Here is a 21095-nt window from a genome sequence, read left to right on the forward strand (position 1 = left end):
CAAAAAAATTAGGCATGGTGGCGGGTGTCTGCAGTCTCAGCTACTTGGGAAGCTGAGGCAGGAGAATCACTTGAACCCGGGAGGCAAAGGTTGCAGTGAGCCGAGATCGTGCCAGTGCACTCCAGTCTGGCCAACAGAGTGAGTGTCCATCTCAAAAAAAAAAAAAAAAAAAAAAAAAAAAAATTCATTAAAATTAAAAAAAAAAATGAAACTACGTTCTTTCTACTTTAACATTTTGCCCTCCCACCCATGACAAATGATACGGGAGAAGAAATTAAAGACAGCTTTTTGGCAGAAAACTAAATGAAAAAATGCTTGTGTCAAATCATCTTATTTGGATTTTCTGTTTCTCCCTTGCCATCAAATAAAGTGGGCAGCCCGAGACTGGGCTACCAACTAGGGAAACCTATGTGACTACATGTAAGCTGGGGCTGGGGCTGAAGCTATGCGACCTTCAGGTTCCCCGTGCAAATCTTGCCTAGAGGAAACCTGCCCTTCCTCCATACCTGGCCCTGTGTCCATCAACGTATATTCACTCCAAAACAACAACAACAACAACTTTATCTTAAGTGCACTGTACATGTTAGGGAAAGAATATTTATTATTCGTTCCTCATGTTTCCATGTGGAAGAACTGAAAGTAGTACTTCTGATGTCCCAAAGCTGTCTCACTCTGTCTGCCTCTTAGTAGAGCATGCATCAACTATCAAATGAGTGGTGCTCAGAAGAAATTGGGTACACACAGGCTCTGCTCACCCTCCCTGCCTGCAACTGTCCCGCCTGCCTCTGCCTGCTAAGTGTGTCACTCGGGGGTGAGAGGTCAGCAAGCCTACTTGGCCAACAGACCCAGTGTCATTTTCTCCTACAGCTTTATCAGTAGCCAAGGTGAAATGTGACACAGCAACACACAGTGGCGGAGACTGGGCTCAGGAACTGAACTGCCTGGTTGTAATCCCAGCCCCACCATTTACTATGTGACCTTGGACAACTGATCTAACTTCTCCAGGCTTCAGTTTCCTGCTCTGTAAAATGTAGCCAACAAGAAAGCCTATTTCATAGGATTGCTATGAAGATTAGAAGAGTGCCTGGCACATAAGCAGCATTCCATGTTCATGTCTTATTTCTTTCTTCTATCTCACTGATCCTTGAGACAATCTCATTTGAGAACTAGGATGGGGAAGAAAAGGGAGCTGTGCATGGGCTTCCTAAAATTCCAACGGAGAGAAAAAATTTCTTGCAAAAGTCACAGAGGAAGAATGTCTTTTGGCTACAGTAGCGAGATGATATAAATCTCCTGTTACTTTCTGGTGAACTAGCATAAAGAAAACTCCAGAAAAAGAGCCGGTCCAGAAGACAAAGCACTAAGCTGCCCAGTTTAAAACCTCCCCAGTCATACTTCACCAACTAGAAATTAATCTGCAATGTTATGTTTTTTTTCCATTGTGGAGGGCTATCAGGACGCGCCCCCCTCCACCAGATGGTTCATTATAATTTCCCATATTAATCAGCTCTACCCTCATGAATATTCAGTGTGAGAGTTTGGTGCTTTTCCTAAAACCACCTCGCTCTCTGTTTAGTATGGGTATCAACTGATACCCCCTTGAACTTCTTAAGCCTGTTTCCTATGTGGAATACTCTACATGTCTAGGGACATATAAGCATAGTCACATTGTACTTATTGAATGGGGTAAGGGTATTACAGCAATTGAGGATGAAAACATAAGCTTCCTGAACATCTTTCTTTATAATATCTATTACACGTCATCAGCCACTTACAGGTGATCCTGCTGCCTCCACACCAGCTCCTGCAATGGAAATCCTCAGTAACTAAATTTAGCCCATTGCCTGCCAAATTGTAGGCATTCACGGAATGTTTATTGAAATCAGAGCCTAGGAATTAGGTTAACCATGACTACAACCTATCTAAAAAGTAGCTTTCCTCATAAGCTGCTCCTCAAATCTCCAGACACCACCTTTCCTACATCTGCTCTCTGTCAACATCTCGTCCTCGCTGCACTTCTAGACTTAAGACCTTAAACTAGGCGTTTCCTTAAGAAACCATGAGCTAAAAATTAAAAAGACACAGAAGATGTTAGTTTAAAAGTACTCCTCACTGAATTCCAGACAACAGCTTTACAGCAGCAGGTCTAGAGAACAACCAGAAGACAGGAGACTCTAAGACGGACGCCTTTGGAGGAAACTAATAGAATGGCAAGGCTAAGAATTTGCAAACAAAAATTTAAGACTATGCTAACGACAGAACCAAAAAACACAAATAAAATGCAGAAAAAACAAAAAGCTATTCAAGAGAGTCATGGATCATATAAAGCAAACAAAAACGTGGTACACTCTGAGGGGATTCAGGGAAACATGATTTATTTAACCTTTATGCTACGAGCCGTTACAGTGCCCTGCGCTCCAGAGACAGTGTTACAGCAAGGGAAAGCCTGACGGGTGCTGGGCAAATCGCTCCTTGCTGAGAAAAAATAACAAAGTGTGGGCAAAGTGGTGGTGAAACATCCTCATACACAACCTCTCTGCAAACACAGGTGGCGGCAGCCAGAGGCTTCAGTCAACTCCTCAGAGCTTCCTAAGTGCTCAGGAGTTGGAAGGTCACGTCCACAAAGAGAAGAAAATCTGCAGACATGACAAAGGCAGAAAAAGAAGTAACAAGCTCCGTCCCTACTAAAGGGAACACAAAAAAGAAGTTCCAGGATCCCCGTGCATCCAAAAGGAGGAGCCTCCTTTGGCTTTTTCTTCTCTGTCCTGAGCACTGACCAAAAATCAAAGGAGAACATCCCAGCCAATCCACTGGGGATGTTGCAAAGACATTGGGCAAGATGTGGAATAATAACGCAGCTGCGACGACAAGCAGACCCAAGACAGGAAGGCTGCTAAGCAGAAGGAAAACACGAAAAGCCTAACACTGCATAGGAACTCCAGGAAAGCCTGATGGGGTGAAAAGGGCAGTCTTCAAGGCTGAAAAAAACAAGAAAGAGAAGGAAAAGGAGGAAGATAAGCAAGATGAAGACAAACAGGAGGAGAAGAAAAGAAAACGAAGACAGTGGGCCAGGCGTGGTGACTCGTGCCTGTAGGCCCAGCACTTAGGGAGGCTGAGGCAGTTGGACCACTTGAGCCCAGGAGTTCAAGACTAACCTTGGCAACATGGTAAAACCCCGTCTCTACAAAAAAGTACAAAAAAAGTTAGCCAAGCATGGTACCTGTAGTCCCAACAACTCGGGAGACTGAGGTGAGAAAATCACTTGAGTTCGGGAAGCAGAGGTTGCAGTGAGCCAAGTTTGTGTCACTGTACTCCAGCCTGGGCTACACCCTGTCTCCTAAATAAATAAATAAATAAGGCAGAGCTCAGTAGCTCACGCCTGTAATCCCAGCACTGTGGGAGGCCAAGGCAGGCAGATCGCTTGAACCCAGGAATTCAAGACCAGCCTGGGCAACGTATCGTTCTGATCAGTAATCTCGGACAGCTTAAAGACACACCTCTCCTGGGCCTGGGAAATTGCTCCAAGGGCTGTGTGGCTGAGTGTCCAGGGAGCAGACACCCATAGGCTTCCGGACCACCCACCGACAGGCTCCTAAAGGCCCTTCAAGTGAATAAGCTCCCATGCTAAAAATACAAGGCCAGGAGCTGAATCTGAACCCGCCCAGTAAAAAGCTTTTGGACCAGGAATCAGCTGACTGTCAATGCAGAAGGTGGGTTAGGTATGTTTTTATAAAACTCCCATTTAGCACCAGTCATCTAAAATTCCATCTATAACGTAGAGAACTACAGACCCTAGTTACTTATATGCCAGGCAGTCATGTAAATTCAAATTACTTTCTTTTCTCCTAAGATGGAGTCTTGCTCCATCGCCAGGCTGGAGTTCCACAGCGTGATCTTGGCTCAATGCAACCTCCGCCTCCCAGTTCAAGTGACTCTCCTGCTTCAGCCTCCCAAAGTAGTTGGGACTACAGGCACACACCACCATGTCCAGCTAATTTTTGTATGTTTAGTAGAGACGGGGTTTCACTATGTTGGCCAGGATGGCCTCGATCTCTTGACCCCGTGATCCACCCACCTTGGCCTCCCAAAGTGCTGGGATTACAGGTGTGAGCCACTATGTCCGCCTTCATTCAAATTACGTTTATGTCTTCTTGAATCTGTTTATTAGAGAATTCACTGTGCTGCCAGGACCCGCTCTCTTTTCCTGGAACTAGGAAGTTGGGACTTACTAAGGTGACGTATTTTACATCAAAGATGAATCAATCCTTCTCTAGATCCTGCATGCATTGTTAGTCTGCTCTTGACCTAAAACTTCACTTCACTCCTGAGTTCTTGCAAGCTGCTAGCAAATGGGCCAGGCTGTGAATGTTTTCTTTGCTGCTATATGGTTCAAAGCATCTGATGACTGTGAGCTTAGTCACCATCCAATGAACATTTGCAAACCGTGTTACTGGTGTCTCTATCTGGTCAGGGGACTAAGGTGGTGCTTAGTGTAAACATCAGCTGGTGATTGCAATAACAACCTGTCCAGACGAACATTCTTCAGTTGGAGAGAGACGCTGGAAACACAGGAATTGATCCAGCCAGGCACAGGAAGATGTAAAACTGCTGGTAAAAATCTCTACTCAGAAACACTCAACTTTTATTCCCTATTTTGTGGAAACTGTCTAGCTTAAAAACAAACGTTTAGATTTCCAGGCTGGAACATTCTTTTCAGCTGTTCCTGAAGCTTGGCAGGCAGGGCACACCTCCACCATATCTTCGCCAGCATCATTTCAACAGCCTGTGACCTGATCCCCTACCTGCAGTCACACTCCACCTATGCCACGCTCCACACCACCATCAGCGCAATCTTGCATTGAGTAGTTCTGATTCCAGAGGAGCCAGACAGACCTAGTTCTGACTCAGGATATTACTTAATCTCTCTATGCCTCTTTCTTCATCTGTAAAATGCAAATAACAAGGTTGGTGTGGGGAGTAAACACATTAATATGCATAAAACGCTTACAACTGTGGCTGAACTAGTCTGTCCTTCACATGCAGAAAAAGCTTCTGTGCCTTCTCATCCTTCACGTGTGACCCCACTCTGCCTTCTACCTTTTCACACGGTCATGCTATTCTCTATCTGAAACAGCTTCAACTCCAAACCACAGACAATGAAACCCCCATATTTTTCCATGATGTCGTTTTCAACCTTAAATAAGGAAAAACAATAAAAACTTTCACTCTTTCTCTCCACTTTTTTCCTAGTAGCTGTAGCACGTATCACTGTATTCATGTTTGCTGGATCCTCTTACAGTATCTTTACTTTAAAATTCTTCAGTGTAAGTACACTGCACTCCATGGCTCACCCCTTTGGAACTCCTCCTAAGTCCTCACTGTTTGTATTCATTTGTGCAGAAGTCTCATCATCCCTACTAAATCGTACCCGAAAAAGTGATACAGATGCAGGCATTAGTTCTAATCCACACATAGGAATGCCAGTTAACATCTGATATCCTAATTACAAGGACAAGCTCCAGGGTGGATGAGCATCTGAACAGCTCTAATCAAAGATTTTCTAGAATAGGGATTCTAAATGTGGACAGAATGAATGGGGGGGTCTACAAACACGGATGGGGAAAAGGTTACACTTTTATTTCTCAGTAACTTACAAATGAAATTTAGCGATTCCTTCAATTATTAACATAGATAATGAATTATAGTATTAGCATTACCTGTGACTTTGTCACCAATAAAAATCACAGCTGTTTTCATATCACATTCTCATTGTTACAAGTATCTTTAAATGTTTACATTCAATACAACTTTGAAGTTGAAGCAATTACCCCCAATGCCAGACTTTGTTAATAATAAATAAGCACATATGATATCACACATCTTTTAAAATACTTCTCATCACTGTATTTCAATAGATACCTGGTTTCCTTTGCAATCCTATGCATTTTATGCTTTTGAAAGATTATTCTGAAAAGGAGTTCACAGGATTTATCAGACTGCCAAAAGGGTTCATGACCAACAAAAACGTTGCACATTTCTGCTCCAGGCTGGGTGCAGTGTCTCACACCTGTAATCCCAGGGCTTTGGGAGGCCAAGGTGGCAGGATCACTTGAGACCAATAATTCAAGACCAGCCTAGGCAACATAACAAGACCCCAAATCTACCAACACCTTGAAAAATTAGCTGGGCACAGTGGTGCATGCCTATAGCCCAGCTACTCAGGAGGTTAAGGAAGGAAGATCACTTGAACCCAGGAGTACGAGGTCACAGTGAGCTATGATCGTGCCACTGCATTCTAGCCTGGGCAACAAAGCAAGACTTTAAAAAAAAAAAAATTTTTTTTAAGTCTGCTCTAGAGGCACTTTTTAGCGCCTCCAGCAACCTTTCTTTCCTCACCAACACTAGAATGTTTGTTTTGTAATTTGTTGTTTTTTTTTTTTTCTTTCAAAGTGTATCACTGGGCATGAACTGGAAGGCTTGTTAATTAATCAAAAGAATGTTAGACATAATTTTTCACTGGTTAAGTGCATAGTGTTGAAAGTGTGACTAAAATACTGACTGAAGATATTATACAGGTGCCTCCATTCTCAGGACAGCAAAGTATGAGACTAACAAACCCAGAGTCCTGCTCCGTCATTGGCTAGGGCTCTCTCCAGACCTTAACTCAGATTCCATTGCATAATTTTGACCAGAAGAATACCTGAATCCTGCTACATCTGTCTCAAGGGAAACTTGTGCAGCAGGTGCTTGCCTGAGCGCTGTGACTTCACTGAGCTGACAGGAACAGGTGGCATGACTAATGCTGTGGCTGCTTGCTAATAAGGATGTAGCAGAACCCACGCAGGGTTTCACTGTAACATACCTCCTGCTGGCGTGACTGTGCAGGAGAAGGCCCCAGGCTCTGACCTCACTCTAAACATAGGAGGCTGCTAATACCTTGTTATACATGACCAAAACGGCTTAGATCAGTTCATAACACCCAAACGAGACTAATAAGGTCCATGAAGTCTGGAACCAAATTCTCTTTTGTTCACCAGTGTTTTCTTAGGGTCAGCATCCTGACACACAGACACACACAAACACACACACACACACACACACACACACACACACACACGGCGCTCTACAGTTGAACGAATTAATGAATATGATACACACTTGGCTGTATGTGGGTTTTCCTAACTCCAGAATGTCGGCTCCTTTTTAAAAAATAAAGCATGTCATATTTATCTTTCCCTTATCAGGACACCCTGCTGTGGTGACGTGCTATCAGACGTCAATCAGTAACTGCCAAATGCCTTGATCTAATCTGAATTAACCAGTTACATTTTTTTCAAATGCTTAGAGAAGAAACTCTTCCATAAAATCTTAGCAGGCAGTGAGAAGCTGTGAGCTCATCTAGTTTTGGAGAGATGAGCTCAGGCAGATCTGAGTTCAGATCCCCGCTCTGCCACTTTCTGATCATGTGACCTTAGGAAACATTTTAACACCTTTGAGTCTCACTTCCCTTCTGAAAATGTTGAGGTAACAATGGTGCCTATATCGTTTGTTGTGAAGATGTCATGAGAAGTTTCACTCTTGCAAAGGATCTAACACAGTATAAACAATAATAATGCCTACAAATAAATGCTGGTTATCATCAACGAGAAGATCCACCAACTAAAGTCTCTATTCACTTCTGTTTCCAAGAACTCTGTGCTGGCTGTCTCTGCACTACTGACACCTTCTAAGCATTCAAACATCTTGACCACAGAGTTCCTTTTCCTATGATAATGATAGCTCAAGAAACCAACTCTGAGCAATATTATGCAAATTGATGCTCTTCAGAGGAAACCCACAATCCCTGAAATAAACATCTTACACTTGCTATCTAGAGCATCAAGAAACTACACTTAAATCTACAGCTTAAACACCTATGATTATTGTCAATTAAAAGCCAAAGGGCATCATTTGTTATTAGAAACCTAGTATTATAAATGACTACATGTCTAACCCGGTTAATATTTGAGTATCGAGCATACATGCCAGTGTTATTTGAAAAGAACATTAAAATATGACATATTTTGATCCATAAAATGTGTTTAAGAGAGCTGACAAGAATAAATAAATTAAGGCAAAACAGTAGCTACTGCCTACTAAGTAGGTACCATGTACCAGGCATTTTACATCAATAACTCACCCATGCCCACGGCAATCTTGCATGATGCATATTATAGTGTTATCACCTCCATGTCACAGAAAAGGCAACGGAGGCTCAGGGAGGTGATATAAACTTCCAAATTTACACAGCTGGTAAACAGTAGACCCAGCACTCACACCCAAGTCTGAGTCACACTTCTCTTCAACCAGCACTTGCCTCTGCCATCCCCAGACAGTGGTAATCATTAAACTCCCTCACAGCACCTCATTTCTGCAGCTTTTCTACTGCTTATGGGGTTACTCAATTTAAAAATTAACCCAGTCTACAAATTGGCCTATCCTCTTTGTAATCTTTAAGCTCAGCTCCTTACTATCCGTACAAGTTTTAGGGGGCAAAGGGACCAGACAGGACCAAACAGGCCAGGTCAACAGAGAGCCAGCAAGAGAACCCCTGAGGACACAGACAAGGGCACACGAGAGGACATCTTAGCGTGATTCCTCAGAAAGCAAAGACCAAGGCTTCTGCGGAGGTACGTCTCAGGCAAGGAGGGAAGGGAGCGAGCTTGAGGACGTGTCGGATTATGAGCACATGAAGCTCGTGTGAGCCCAGGCGGAGCTGGCATCAGCCAGAGTTGAAAACTGATCAAAGGCTCTGAGGAGAGGTAAGGCCAAGAAGACCTGAAACGATACCTCCCAAGGGTCTGATATGGGGCAGAAAGACAAAAGCAGAGTCTGAAACACCTACGTGAAGCCTCTGGAAATGGCAAGGCACAAAGTCCTGGTCCAATGCCAGACTGTGATCTAATCTTTTGGGTTTCAGTCACGCTGTCACCCAGGCTGGAATACAGTGGTGCAATCACAGTGTCACAGCTCAGTGCAGCCTCAACCTCCCCAGACTCAGGTGATCCTCCCACCTCAGCCTCCCAAGTAGCTGGGACTACAGACATGCACCACCATGCCCAGCTAATTTTTTTTTGTAAAGATGGGGTTTCACCATTTGTCAAAGCTGTTCTTGAACTCCTGAGCTCAAGCAATTTGCCTGTCTCGGCCTCCCAAAGTGCTGGGATTGCAGACATGAGCCATCCATGCCCAGATGTATGACTTAATCTTAACCAGTCTCTGCCCCTATCCTACTTTAAAGCATCCTTCCTGATGTAAATAGATGAAAGCTATCATAAGGGTTCAGCCCGATAAAGCTTACATTCAGAGAAGAGATTTTCCCTCAGTAGGGCTGTCCTACTACTCATATAACTACATTAAAATGACTAACATGAAATCATACCAAATGTGTATGAAATGTCTGGCTCCTCCCATTGTGTCATATTATACCCAATCCCCCAAAGAAGACAGCAGGTGGCAAGTGTGGCCATGACTGGCCTAGTGACTAAGGAGGGGTAATCGCTGAACAGGCCAAGAGTTTTGCTTACACATAGGTTTCTGTTGTGCTAACACTGGATGAGAATGAAATTGAGCAAGAAAGCTTCTGTGCTCCTCACATGTGACTAAAACACCAAGTCAGCCAATCTTCTCTGGAAAGGAATATGTAACGTAACGAAATAATAAAGAGTAATGATGAAACAACAGTTACCATGCACCAATTCTTATGATGATTTGCATTTCGTAAGTAAAATTTATTTTTTAAAACACAATAATTTTGCAGCTGTTTATATCCTCTAAAAAAATAAAAAGGAAAAAGGCTTGCTTTAATGGAAATATACATACATGTGTATGTATAAAACCAAACAACTCCAATCAAAACTTCCTATGCATTACAAATTTCACTGCCAAAGTTTTTTTTTTAAAAGAATTATAAGGAATCTGTAAGATTCCAGCTACATATTCCAATCTGTCCCTGGATCTTGAAAATATAATTTAAAAGAAATTAGAAATATCTGGGTGCAGTTGCTCATGCCTGTAATCCCAGCACTTTGGGAGGCTGAGGAAGGCCCAGGAGTTTGAGACTAGACTGGGCAACATGGTGAAGCCCCACTTTTACAAAAAACAGAAAAATAAGCAGTGTATGGTGGTACACACCTGTAGTCCCAGCTACTTGGGTGGCTGAGGTGGGAGGATCGCTGGAACCCGGAATGGCTGAGGCTGCAGTGAGCAATGATTGCACTAATGCACTCCACTCCAGCCTGGGCAACAGAGACCATGACTTAAAAAAACAAATAAATAAATAAAAGAAAAGAAAATTTAAAAAATAAAATATATATAGGCTGGGCACTTTGGGAAACCAAGATGGGAGGATCACTTAAGGCCAGGAGTTCGAGACCAGCCTGGGAAACCACAGCAAGACCCTGTCTCTAAAACAATAAAAAATAAAAATATAAAAAGTACCTATATATATATAAAGACTCCAGCCACATAAAAAATTCAGAGATCCCGAAATTTAAATTTATACTTACAAGTAAAAACAAAAATAGTCTTGCCATCCTTTTCTCCCTAACAGTGACCACATTCTGTTGACATTAGAAATTTTAGTTTTCTATTTTTTAAACCTAGAAATATTTTTGATTTTTTTTATTACATTACTGTGAACTTTCTGACAAATTCACAATCAAATAATTCCAACTTGTTCACAGTAAGTACAACAGTGATTTGTCAAAGGTTTCTTGCTTTTTCCAGGATCCATCAATAGATGCTTGTTTCTGACTCTTCTGTCCTCTTAATATCCTGGTAGACACAGGGACTCCACATCTCTCATCCCTCCAGCACCTGAAACTCATTTGAAAGCTTTCAGTCAGGTGCAGTGACTCACGCCTGTAATTCCAGCACCTTGGGAGGCCAAGGCAGTGGATCACCTGAGGTCAGGAGTTCGAGACTAGACTGGCCAACATGGCGAAACCCCATCTCTACCGAAAATACAAAATTAGCGAGGTGTGGTGGCATGTGCCTTTGATCCCAGCTACTCGGGAGGCTGAGGCAGGAGAATTGCTTGACCCAGGAAGGCAGAGGTTGCACTGAGGTGGAGGTTGCCAGGAACAGAGATCACACCACTGTACTCTAGCCTGGGCGACAAAGCAAGACTTTCTAAAATATCCCATATGACACCAAAATTCCATCTTAGTTCTTCAAATCCTGTTCCCGCTGTTTATTCACAAATGCTTTCTATCAAAAGCACGAGAACAATCAGGTTTAGAACCAGAGGATCCTTGCCACCCTACCCCCAAAAGGAGAGAGAACACTTATATTTCTTGGCATTCTCAATTGGAATGCTGAACTTACAGAATTACCTGCTAAAAATGTTTGTTAATAAAGCTATGCACTTCAGAAATACCACAAATAAGCACCTAGAGCAACCCAGGGATGGGGGAAAATGTTATAAATGTTCTACAATTGTGGTGAGTACCTCAGACAGTTTTAATTAACCTGTGCTAGCACATTATCTAGATCAGAGATTTTCCGATTTTTTGGTATCAAAACCCCTTTACACTCTTAAATATTAGTGAGAGCAGTAACAGCTCTTATTTATATGGGTTATAGTCTATACATATTTTTGAATTAGGAACTAAAATGAGAAATTATTATTTTAGAGCCAGGCACAGTGGCTCACACTTGTAATCCCAGAATTCTGGCAGGCCAAGGAAGGAGGACTGCTTGAGCCCAGGAGTTCAAGGCTATAATGACCTATGATCACACCGTTGGACTCCAGTTTAGGTGACAGAGTGAGATCTTGTCTCTAACATGTGTTTGTGGGTGTATTTTATTTAAAAACCAGACTCATTACATGTTAATATAAACAACATTCTTAAAAAATAGACATTTAATGAGAAGAGTAGCATTTTACATTTTTGTAAAAGAATGTATTAATCTGAACACTACATCAAGAATACTTGATATTTTATAAACGATGTCATGTCCACAATTAGGGAATTCACATGACTACACTTCTTAATAAGCTAAAGAAAAAACTGAGAACGTAACAGATTCAGAGTGCAGAGACTGACTGTCTTGAAAAGTAATGTGAGATCCAGCAATTCCACCGCTGGGTCTATACCCGAAAGAACTGAAAGCAGGGTCTTGGAGAAACACTTGCACACCCACGTTCACAGCGGCATTACTCATGAGAGGAGAAAGGTGGAAGGAACCCAAGTGTCCATTGGCCAATGAATGGAGGTGCAGAATATGGTTTCTCCATATAATGAAGTATTCCCTAACTCAGTCTTAAAAAGGAAGGAAATTCTAAGATGTGCTATAACATGGATGAACCTTCAGGACATGCTAAGTGAAACAAGCCAGACACAAATAATAAATACTGTATGATTCCATTTACATGAGGCCCCTAGAGTAGTCAAAATCATATAGACAGTAAAATGGTGGTTGCCCAAGCTTAGGGGTGAGAGGAATGGGGAACTCATATGTTATGGGCCCAGAGTTTCAGTTTTTAAGATGAAGACTTCTGCAGACGGATAGAGCTTTGGTTACACAACATTACAAATGTATTTAATACCACTGAAGTGTATACCATGTACATTTTTACTTAATTATAAGTATATATAACACATAAAAATGGTTAAATGATTAATTTTGTTGTGAGCATTTTACCACACAAAAAAAAAAGAAAAAAAAACCCTAAAGGAAAGAAAAAGTAATGTGAGCCTCAAAACCCAGGGCCAAGGTCAGGAAAGGACATCTTTCGTGACTGAAGCCAGGCAGAATGTACACCAAGGTTGAAAAGGAAAAGGCCTACAGGGGCCTGGCAAATCAGATAAACGAAGGAGGGGAACAGAGAGGACAGAAAATCCAGTGTTGCCATATTTTCAGATGATTCAAACACAATGAATCTGAATCGTCCTCATACAAAACCTCCTCATTTTTAAATGTTGAAACTTCAGGCCAAACAAAACATATCTATGGGGAAGATACGGACTATGTTGCCTGAGTATGCAATTCCTCATCTATACATTATAAACAGAATTGTTTAATCTGCAGGAAGTTCTTCCCAAGAGAAATTTATTCTACAGTATAATCCTAATGTTAGATCACCAGGAAACAACAAACTTAAAATATAACCGAGCTCTAGTTAATGGTTTAAAAAATAAAAATAAAATATAACCAATGAAACAGCATTGATGCCAAAGGTTGTTGTCAAAAGCAAAACAAATGCTGGGGTGCTTTGGGAGTCTAGAAAGGTTACAGTAATGCAAATGTCACCCTTCTGCACTGTCCAAGCAAGATTATCTATCTAGTGGACAAGGACAGCCACTGCTGGAATACTGAACTCCATAGACTAGAGTGGAGGAAGATGGCTCATCAGGCTGTATTGTCTTGAGAAGTACTCTTCAGAAAATCGAACTCCAAGACTTGCAAATCATCCTTCAAACTACTAATTGAGGGTAATATCAAAACGGGGGCCTTTTATAACAAGCAGTAATAGAATCACTGCAATCAATCAAGAGCCATAGTGCAGACCACCAAAGACCCAGGAAGAAACTGCAGCGGCCCCCCCTTTCTAGCAGCCACAGCCTGAAGAGAAGGGAGCTTTCAAAACACACAGATAAAAGCAAAGCAGTACAAATACTAGAAAACAGTGTGGAACAAACATATAAAAGATGTCACAGGCCGGGCGCGGTGGCTCAAGCCTGTAATCCCAGCACTTTGGGAGGCCGAGGCGGGTGGATCACGAGGTCAAGAGATCGAGACCATCCTGGTCAACATGGTGAAACCCCATCTCTACTAAAAATACAAAAATTAGCTGGGCATGGTGGCGCCTGCCTGCAATCCCAGCTCGGGAGGCTGAGGCAGGAGAATTGCTTGAACCCAGGAGGCGGAGGTTGCGGTGAGCCGAGATCACGCCATTGCACTCCAGCCTGGGTAACAAGAGCGAAACTCCGTCTCAAAAAAAAAAAAAAAAAAAAAAAAGTCACCTACATAGCGGCATTTCTCAATTAGCAGAAATAAATTCTCCAGATTCGAAAGACAGATTACAGGGAGGAGGAGCAGGCCTAAAGATCAGTCTGGTAATGGTGGGTTCCGGAAACTGGTTAGAAGGCTACACTGCCATCTAAACATAAGGCAATGAGGTCCTTCACTTAGAGTAAGGTCAGAGAGAATGAAAAGGAATGCTGAGATGAAAATATTTACAAGGAAAATAAACAAGGTTTGGCGTTTGACTAAATAAGGATAATCTATTCCCTGTAATAAATTTACTTATTAATTCATCCACAGAACAGATGATCTGGCTTCTTCAACAACTGAGGAGCCAATAAACTAAAAACCGTATCACCCAACCTCAAAGTGTAGACCACATCTCAATCCTATTCAAAACAAACTTCAAGGAAACAATTGAGCCTTTACCAGGCGTCCCCAAACTTTTTACACAGGGGGCCAGTTCACTGTCCCTCAGACCATTGGAAGGCCGCCACATACTGTGCTCCTCTCACTGACCACCAATGAAAGAGGTGCCCCTTCCTGAAGTGCGGCGGGGGGGTGGGGGGGCCGGATAAATGGCCTCAGGGGGCCGCATGCGGCCTGCAGGCCGTAGTTTGGGGACGCCTGCAACACTGACTGATAATTTGATGCCATCACCTCACTGTATTTTTTCCTCCTCCTCACACGTAAACATTGTTGATTGTTTAGATATGATAACGGTACTGTGGTTATGCTTACAAATAATAAAAATACAAGAAGACATCTGTGTGTAAAATGGGATCTCCTTCAAAATAACATGGGGAAGAAGACAGGGATGAAGATGCAGCTATGACAGTATCAACCATGAGTTAATGGCTTTTAAGGGTGAGTGACAGGTGCATGGAGGTTCATTATACTATTCTGCCTAAATTAGCCCATCTTTTAAATTCTCTGTACCAAAAGTTTTTTAAAAATTAAATTGCAAATAAAACTTTTACATACTCGATGATCTTTATATAAATTCTATTTCAATTTTCCTAAAAGTGAAACAAAAGAATTACTGATTTCTATATACAGGTCAAAACATGAAGATAAAGAAAGTCATTCCTCTTAATAATTACGACCCATCTTATATAAGTTTTTACTTAATTAAAAGTATATATAAATTAGGTTTGATAAAAGTAAAACAAAGGTGAAATTTACCATCTATAAAATACCTATGCTTTTTAAAAGAACTCTGTGGAGGAAGTTTGAGGACTCCAGAGTTCTAAACACTTCTTTGTAAAAGTAAACTTTCTCAAAAAAAAAGTAAAATGCTTAAAATTAAACAATCACATCATTTCAAACTTGAGTATGCTTACAAGATCCACAATAGAGTAATTTAACTTCTTTTTCTGCTTTCCAGTTTTTTGTTTTGCTTTTTATTTTACCGGTATGCTTATAGATATATCATGTGAAAAAAAAAATGAATAATACCAAAAGTTTACTGAAAATAAGGATTGGCAAAGGTTACCCTAACTCTTAGCTTGATACCTGGCATACTGTTGATGTTCAAATATTGAATGCAACTATAAACATGTTGTGATACAAAAACTTTTCTGGTTGAATGGGTTTCTCATGTCACATTTCCTCAAGGAATACTGCTCCCTCCATCTTTAAAACAGAAATGTAGATTCTTACACAGTTTCTAATTTTTATTAGTAATAACTCCTAACCTAGAGATTGAGACAAAGAGCCCTTAAAAAAGAAGTACTGTCAAATAAACTAAGCAAAATAAACTAAAAAAACTTCTATTGTTGGACCTGGTAGTTGTCTAAACTGTGTTCATAATTAGATATTTTACTCAGTACATTATATGCAATCTGATCACTTTAGGCTGAATCCAGAACTCTAGGGAAATTCAAAACATGTGATTCCTATTACCCACAACTTACTTAATTTAAAGCTAGTAACTAACCATATACACAAACCCTGAGTCCTCATTCTATCAAATGTTAGTAGTTCAAGCACAGAAGAGACTCTTTTCTTATATTTTTTAAAAAGTTTATTCCTTCTTATTGCTGCACCAATAAAAGTAGTAAAAGCATGAACGAAGTAGTATTTTTATGTTTAATGATAATGCCAAAATATCAAATTCTACAGTAGCAGTCTACTGTAATTTGTGTTTAGACAGCTTCACTAATAAGACTATCAAACCGTTTATTTTGGCAACCAGCTAGACTCTGCTGGTAAAACTTAGCAAAATTTGTACTTGCTGCAATTTTTGACTATCTGTTTCTATTAATTAAGCAATGATATGCATTCAACCACACATATTTTCTCTTTTTAGCTTTTAAGAATCTCCCTGATTCATTTTCACAAGTATCTTGAATAGTAGTAAACAATCACAGTATTCTTTTTAAAGAGAGGGGCTGAGGAATCATATACAACTTCTAAGTGCACAGAACCACGCTCTACCCACTGTACTCTAACATAATTAGCGGGACAGGCTCCCTGAGGAAGAGCGCCATTATGAAATTAAAACATACCACGTACTATTCTCCAGAGGAGCAGACTCTATTTGAGCAGAAATATTAGCCCCGCTCAAGTCATTTGACAGCAGAGAGAACAAACAGGTCTATTGTGGGTAACGTAATTACATTCTGCATGACTTCCTTCAATTAAATTCGCTATTTAAATTAGCATCCATATAGCAGTAGAGAAATCTAAAAAGTATTATCTAATATGACCTAACGATGCCTTCCACTAACAAGGAATTAGTCTGAAAATGACTTCATGTATGCTGTAAGGCCCTCCCCGCTCAGCGCCATTATGAGAAGTGTATGGTCATGGATCAATCTCACTTAATTCTGCACATATTTTAAGGGCTCCCATCTGTACATCTACCAGGGTCAGAGTACACTGAAGCTCCAAAGAAGGGTTGAGTGTGCTTTGTTCATATTAGGTACTCATTAATTGCCTAATAACGTTGACCAAATTGATGTCTAGTAAAACAATGAGAAGGAACAAAAAGATTTTTAATGACCTTACTAAAAAAGATGGTGCAATCAACAACTCAGTCTTCTCATTCGACTAGCAGCTGTAACCTTTACACTGTCTACTGTTCATTAGGTTAAGCATGACACATGAAGGATGGAGAGGGCAGCACCATATTTTACTGTAAGACAAGAACAGTCTCTGCGTATTTGTGCCACCTGTGGCTACTTCCGTCCATGTTGGATCTTGCCCACCTGTCCTAAACAATAAGTCAGTCTGGGTGCAGTGGCTCATGCCTGTAATCCCAGGACTTTAGGAGGCTGAGGCAGGCAGATCACGAGGTCAAGAGATCAAGACCATCCAGCCCAACATGGTGAAACCCTGTCTCTACTAAAAATACAAAAATTAGCCAGGCATGGTGGAATGCGCCTGTAGTCCCAGCTACTAGGGAGGCTGAGGCAAGAGAATCACTCAAACCCAAGAGGCAGAGATTGCAGTGAGCCGAGATCATGCCACTGCACTCCTGCCTGGGCAACAGAGCAAGACTCTGTCTCAAAAAAAAAAAAAAAAAAAGAGTAAGTCAACTCACAGAACACCAGGAAAATCAGTATTCAGATTAATAAACCTCCAAATGCTTTCAACCTCCAAAAGTTCTGGTCTTAAAATCTTACACTTGAGAGTAGTGAGGACAAAGAAAGAATAAAAATTAGCCAGGCAGGGTGGCACATGCCTGCAGTCACAGCTACTGAGGAGGCTGAGATGGGAGGATCACTTGAGCCTGGGAGGTCGAGGCTACAGTGAGCAGTGATCATACCACTACACTCCAGCCTGGGCGGCAGAGTAAGACCCTATCTCAAAAACAAAGAAAAGACAGACAGCAGAAACTCTAGGCTAATGTATTTAGCACACCCCCCACATACATGCAATAGAAGACAGAGGGCTAAAGAAGAAAACGGACTCATACTTGACCAAGGAAGTGAAAAATGCAGCTTACACAGAGGCTTTCTTTCCTTTCTGGTTTCAGTTCTGATGTTTAAAGCAGACTCTCTGAGGAGGTACAGCTCCCTGTTTCAGTCTCTCAAAGAGCTGGAAGTATCCTAAGACAATGTTCATAGCACGCTTCCTTGAAATTCATCACAAACAAGACAAGCGGGGAAAGCCTATGTTCCGATTTTGTCTCAAAAGAATGAAAAAGAAACAGAAAACCTTGCACGTTCTCGCTTACAAGTGAGAGTTAAACACTGGGTACACATAGACGCAAAGATGGGAGCAACAGGGCCGGGCACAGTGATTCACGCCTATAATCCCAGCACTTTGGAAGGCTGAGGCAGGTGGATCATGAGATCAAGAGATCGAGACCATCCTGGTCAACATGGTGAAACCCCGTCTCTACTAAAAATACAAAAATTAGCTGGGCATGGTGGCACATGCTTGTAGTCCCAGCTACTCGGGAGGCTGAGGCAGGAGAATTGCTTGAACCCGGGAGGTGGAGGTTGCGGTGAGCCAAGATTGTGCCATTGCACTCCAGTCTGGGTAACAAGAACAGAACTCCGTCTTAAAAAAAAAAAAAAAAAAAAAAAAGATGGGTGCAACGGACACTGGGCCTCTGAAAGTGGGAAGGGAAGGAGGAGGCGGTAAGACCTCAAGAATGCCCAGTGGGTACTATGTTCACTGTCTGGATGGCAGGATCAAGAAAAGCCCAAACCCCAACATCACACAATACCCTTGTTTTTTTTTGTTTTGTTTTGTTTTGTTTTGAGACTGAATCTCACTCTATCACCCAGTCTGGAGTGCAGTGGCACGATCTTGACTCACTGCAACCTCCGCCTCCCAAGTTCAAGCAATTCTCGTGCCTCAGCTTCTTGAGTAGTTGACATTACAGGTGCCCGCCACCACACCCAGCTAATTTTTTTAATTTTAGTAGAGATAGTGTTTCACCACGTTGGCCAGGCTGGGTTTGAACTCTGACCTCAAGTGATTTGCCTGCCTTAGCCTTCCAAAGTGCTAGGATTAGAGGCGTGAGCCACTGTGCCCAGCCACAGTATATCCTTGTAGTGAACCTGTATGTGTATCCCTGGAATCTAAAAGAAAAAAACAAAACACAAAAGAGAGAGAGAGAAAAAAGAAAGAACAGGAAATTTGATAAAATACCAAGTTTGAGTTTTCTTCCCCAAGATAAGTGAGTCATACTATTTTTAGCTCCTTTGAACACTGTTTTTGGTCTTTAAAAATCATGCATTATATTTTACAAGAATAGTCAACCTTTTTTGAGTCACCCATCTGGACTTTCACTAGAAAAAGGCATTCATGTACACATAATACTAGGCAAACAATTCACAAATATGCTTAGTGAAAATGTAAAGAAATACAAGAGAACAAAGAAGACCAAATTCAAGAAAGTGGTTAACTGTGGTGGAGAGGGGAAGCGTTGAAACCAGAAGGCAGTTCACATAGGTTTAAATTGTACTGGCAAGGATTTGTTAAACCGAGTGATAGGAACATAAACGCGTGTCGCTCTTTAGAACTTCTTGTATATTACATTTTTAAATTTTGCTCAAAGTTTTTAAAACCTTGTTTTAAAATAAGGAGGTACTGCTCAATAGAAAAGTATACTATCATCTAGTTTACAAGAACCCAGGGTTCCAAATCAGTAGCCAAGGGCTGAATCTGGTCAGGAGTGTTTGGCTTGGACAGCACTGTGTTTGGTTTTGCTTTTTCATTGCAATCTAAATGCCTTGAGGCGGGATATGTGGTCTTTAACCAGAGTTGCCATCATTTTCTTTACAGTAAATGAGAGTCTTTTAAAAACTGGAAGTCTCACACACTGCTGGTGGTAATGTAAAACAGCGCAGCAGCTTTGGAAACCAGTGTGGCAATTCCTCAAAATGTTCAGAATACCATTATCATATGACCCAGAAGCATTCCATAACTAGAAATGAATCTAAGAAAAACGAAAACGCTTGTCCCCACCAAGACTTGTACACCAGCTGCATTATCCACGAAGCCGTAAGCATAGCAACAATCCAAATAGCCATCAACTGATCAATAGATCAGCAATATGTGATACAATAGACTATTATTCCATCATAAAAAGCAATGCAGTCTTGTTAAATGCTACAAAATGGATAAACCTCAAGAACATGACACTAAGCAAAAGAAGCCAGTCACAGAAGACCACATCATGTACAATTTCATTATTAGGAAATGTCCAGAACAAGTAAATCTCTTATCTACAAAGAGAGAAAATGGATTAATTAACAGGGTGATAAAAATGACATACAAGCAGATAGTGGTGCAGGCTGCACAACTCAGTGTCATAACCACTGAATGACTCACTTTAAAAGGGTGAAGTGTACTGAAGTGTACTGTATTACTATTATATCTCAGTAAGCCTTTTAAAAAATAAACCGGGGGCATCTATTTGGTTCTTAGAAGCTTACAAACTGTATTAAATCCCTTAGATTGTGTTCTGAGGACTCTTGGGGTGTTCCCCAGAGCTCTTCAGAGAGTCTGGAGGTCATGATGATTTTCCTAACAATCCTAAGGCATCTGCCTTCCTCACTATGTTGCCATTTGTACTGGTGGCACAAACATGATGGAGGGAAAACTGCTGGTGCCCTGGGCATGAAGACACCACAGCAAAGCAGCAGTCACTGTGCGCTTCATCACCACTCACCACAGCAGGGGGGACAAAAAAGCCTTTTCCACATAAAAATGTCCTCCATAAAGCAGAAAGAATCATTATTCATTTTATTCAGTCTTGGCCCTTGAGTGCATAGCTATTTAGTATTATTGCAGTGAAATGCAAAGAAGGTATGAGACAAAGTATAAAAAGTCTGACTGTTCGAGTTGCGGGTTAAACTAGTCACTGTTGACAGAATGCCATTTTCACTTGAAACTGACAGTTCCTATGGGAAAATGCACTCCCTTTTCCAAACTCACCCATGCCTCAACTTTTATAACACAAATGATTCATACCGTGGAGGCTACCACTTTCCATGAGAAAATGCATCTTAATCCCTTTTAAGACAACTTTTTAAGTATACCAATTAACTTTCTAGTCAGAGTTAGCAAGAAAGGCCTGTTTGGTGGGTAGAGGAGAGAAAGAAGCAAAAGAAGAAGTTAAA

The 21095-nt window shown here is 41.3% G+C and overlaps 1 protein-coding gene across 4 annotated transcripts in view; it reads right to left on the reverse strand.

The window, feature by feature from the left end:
- The window catches only part of KIF13B (kinesin family member 13B), a 246379-nt gene that overhangs the window by 150508 nt on the left and 74776 nt on the right, over positions 1–21095 (reverse strand). Inside the window, exon 1 of one of the 4 annotated variants that reach the window (XM_074384130.1) lies at positions 8167–13969. The exons of the other annotated variants lie outside the window; for them this stretch is intronic. The gene's annotated coding sequence lies outside the window, so the exon portion shown is untranslated. Of the gene's footprint in view, positions 1–8166; positions 13970–21095 lie in introns of those variants that run through there. 4 annotated transcript variants of the gene reach the window in all.

The sequence above is a fragment of the Saimiri boliviensis genome, chromosome 13 (assembly GCF_048565385.1).
Source record: "Saimiri boliviensis isolate mSaiBol1 chromosome 13, mSaiBol1.pri, whole genome shotgun sequence".
Taxonomy (NCBI): domain Eukaryota; kingdom Metazoa; phylum Chordata; class Mammalia; order Primates; family Cebidae; genus Saimiri; species Saimiri boliviensis.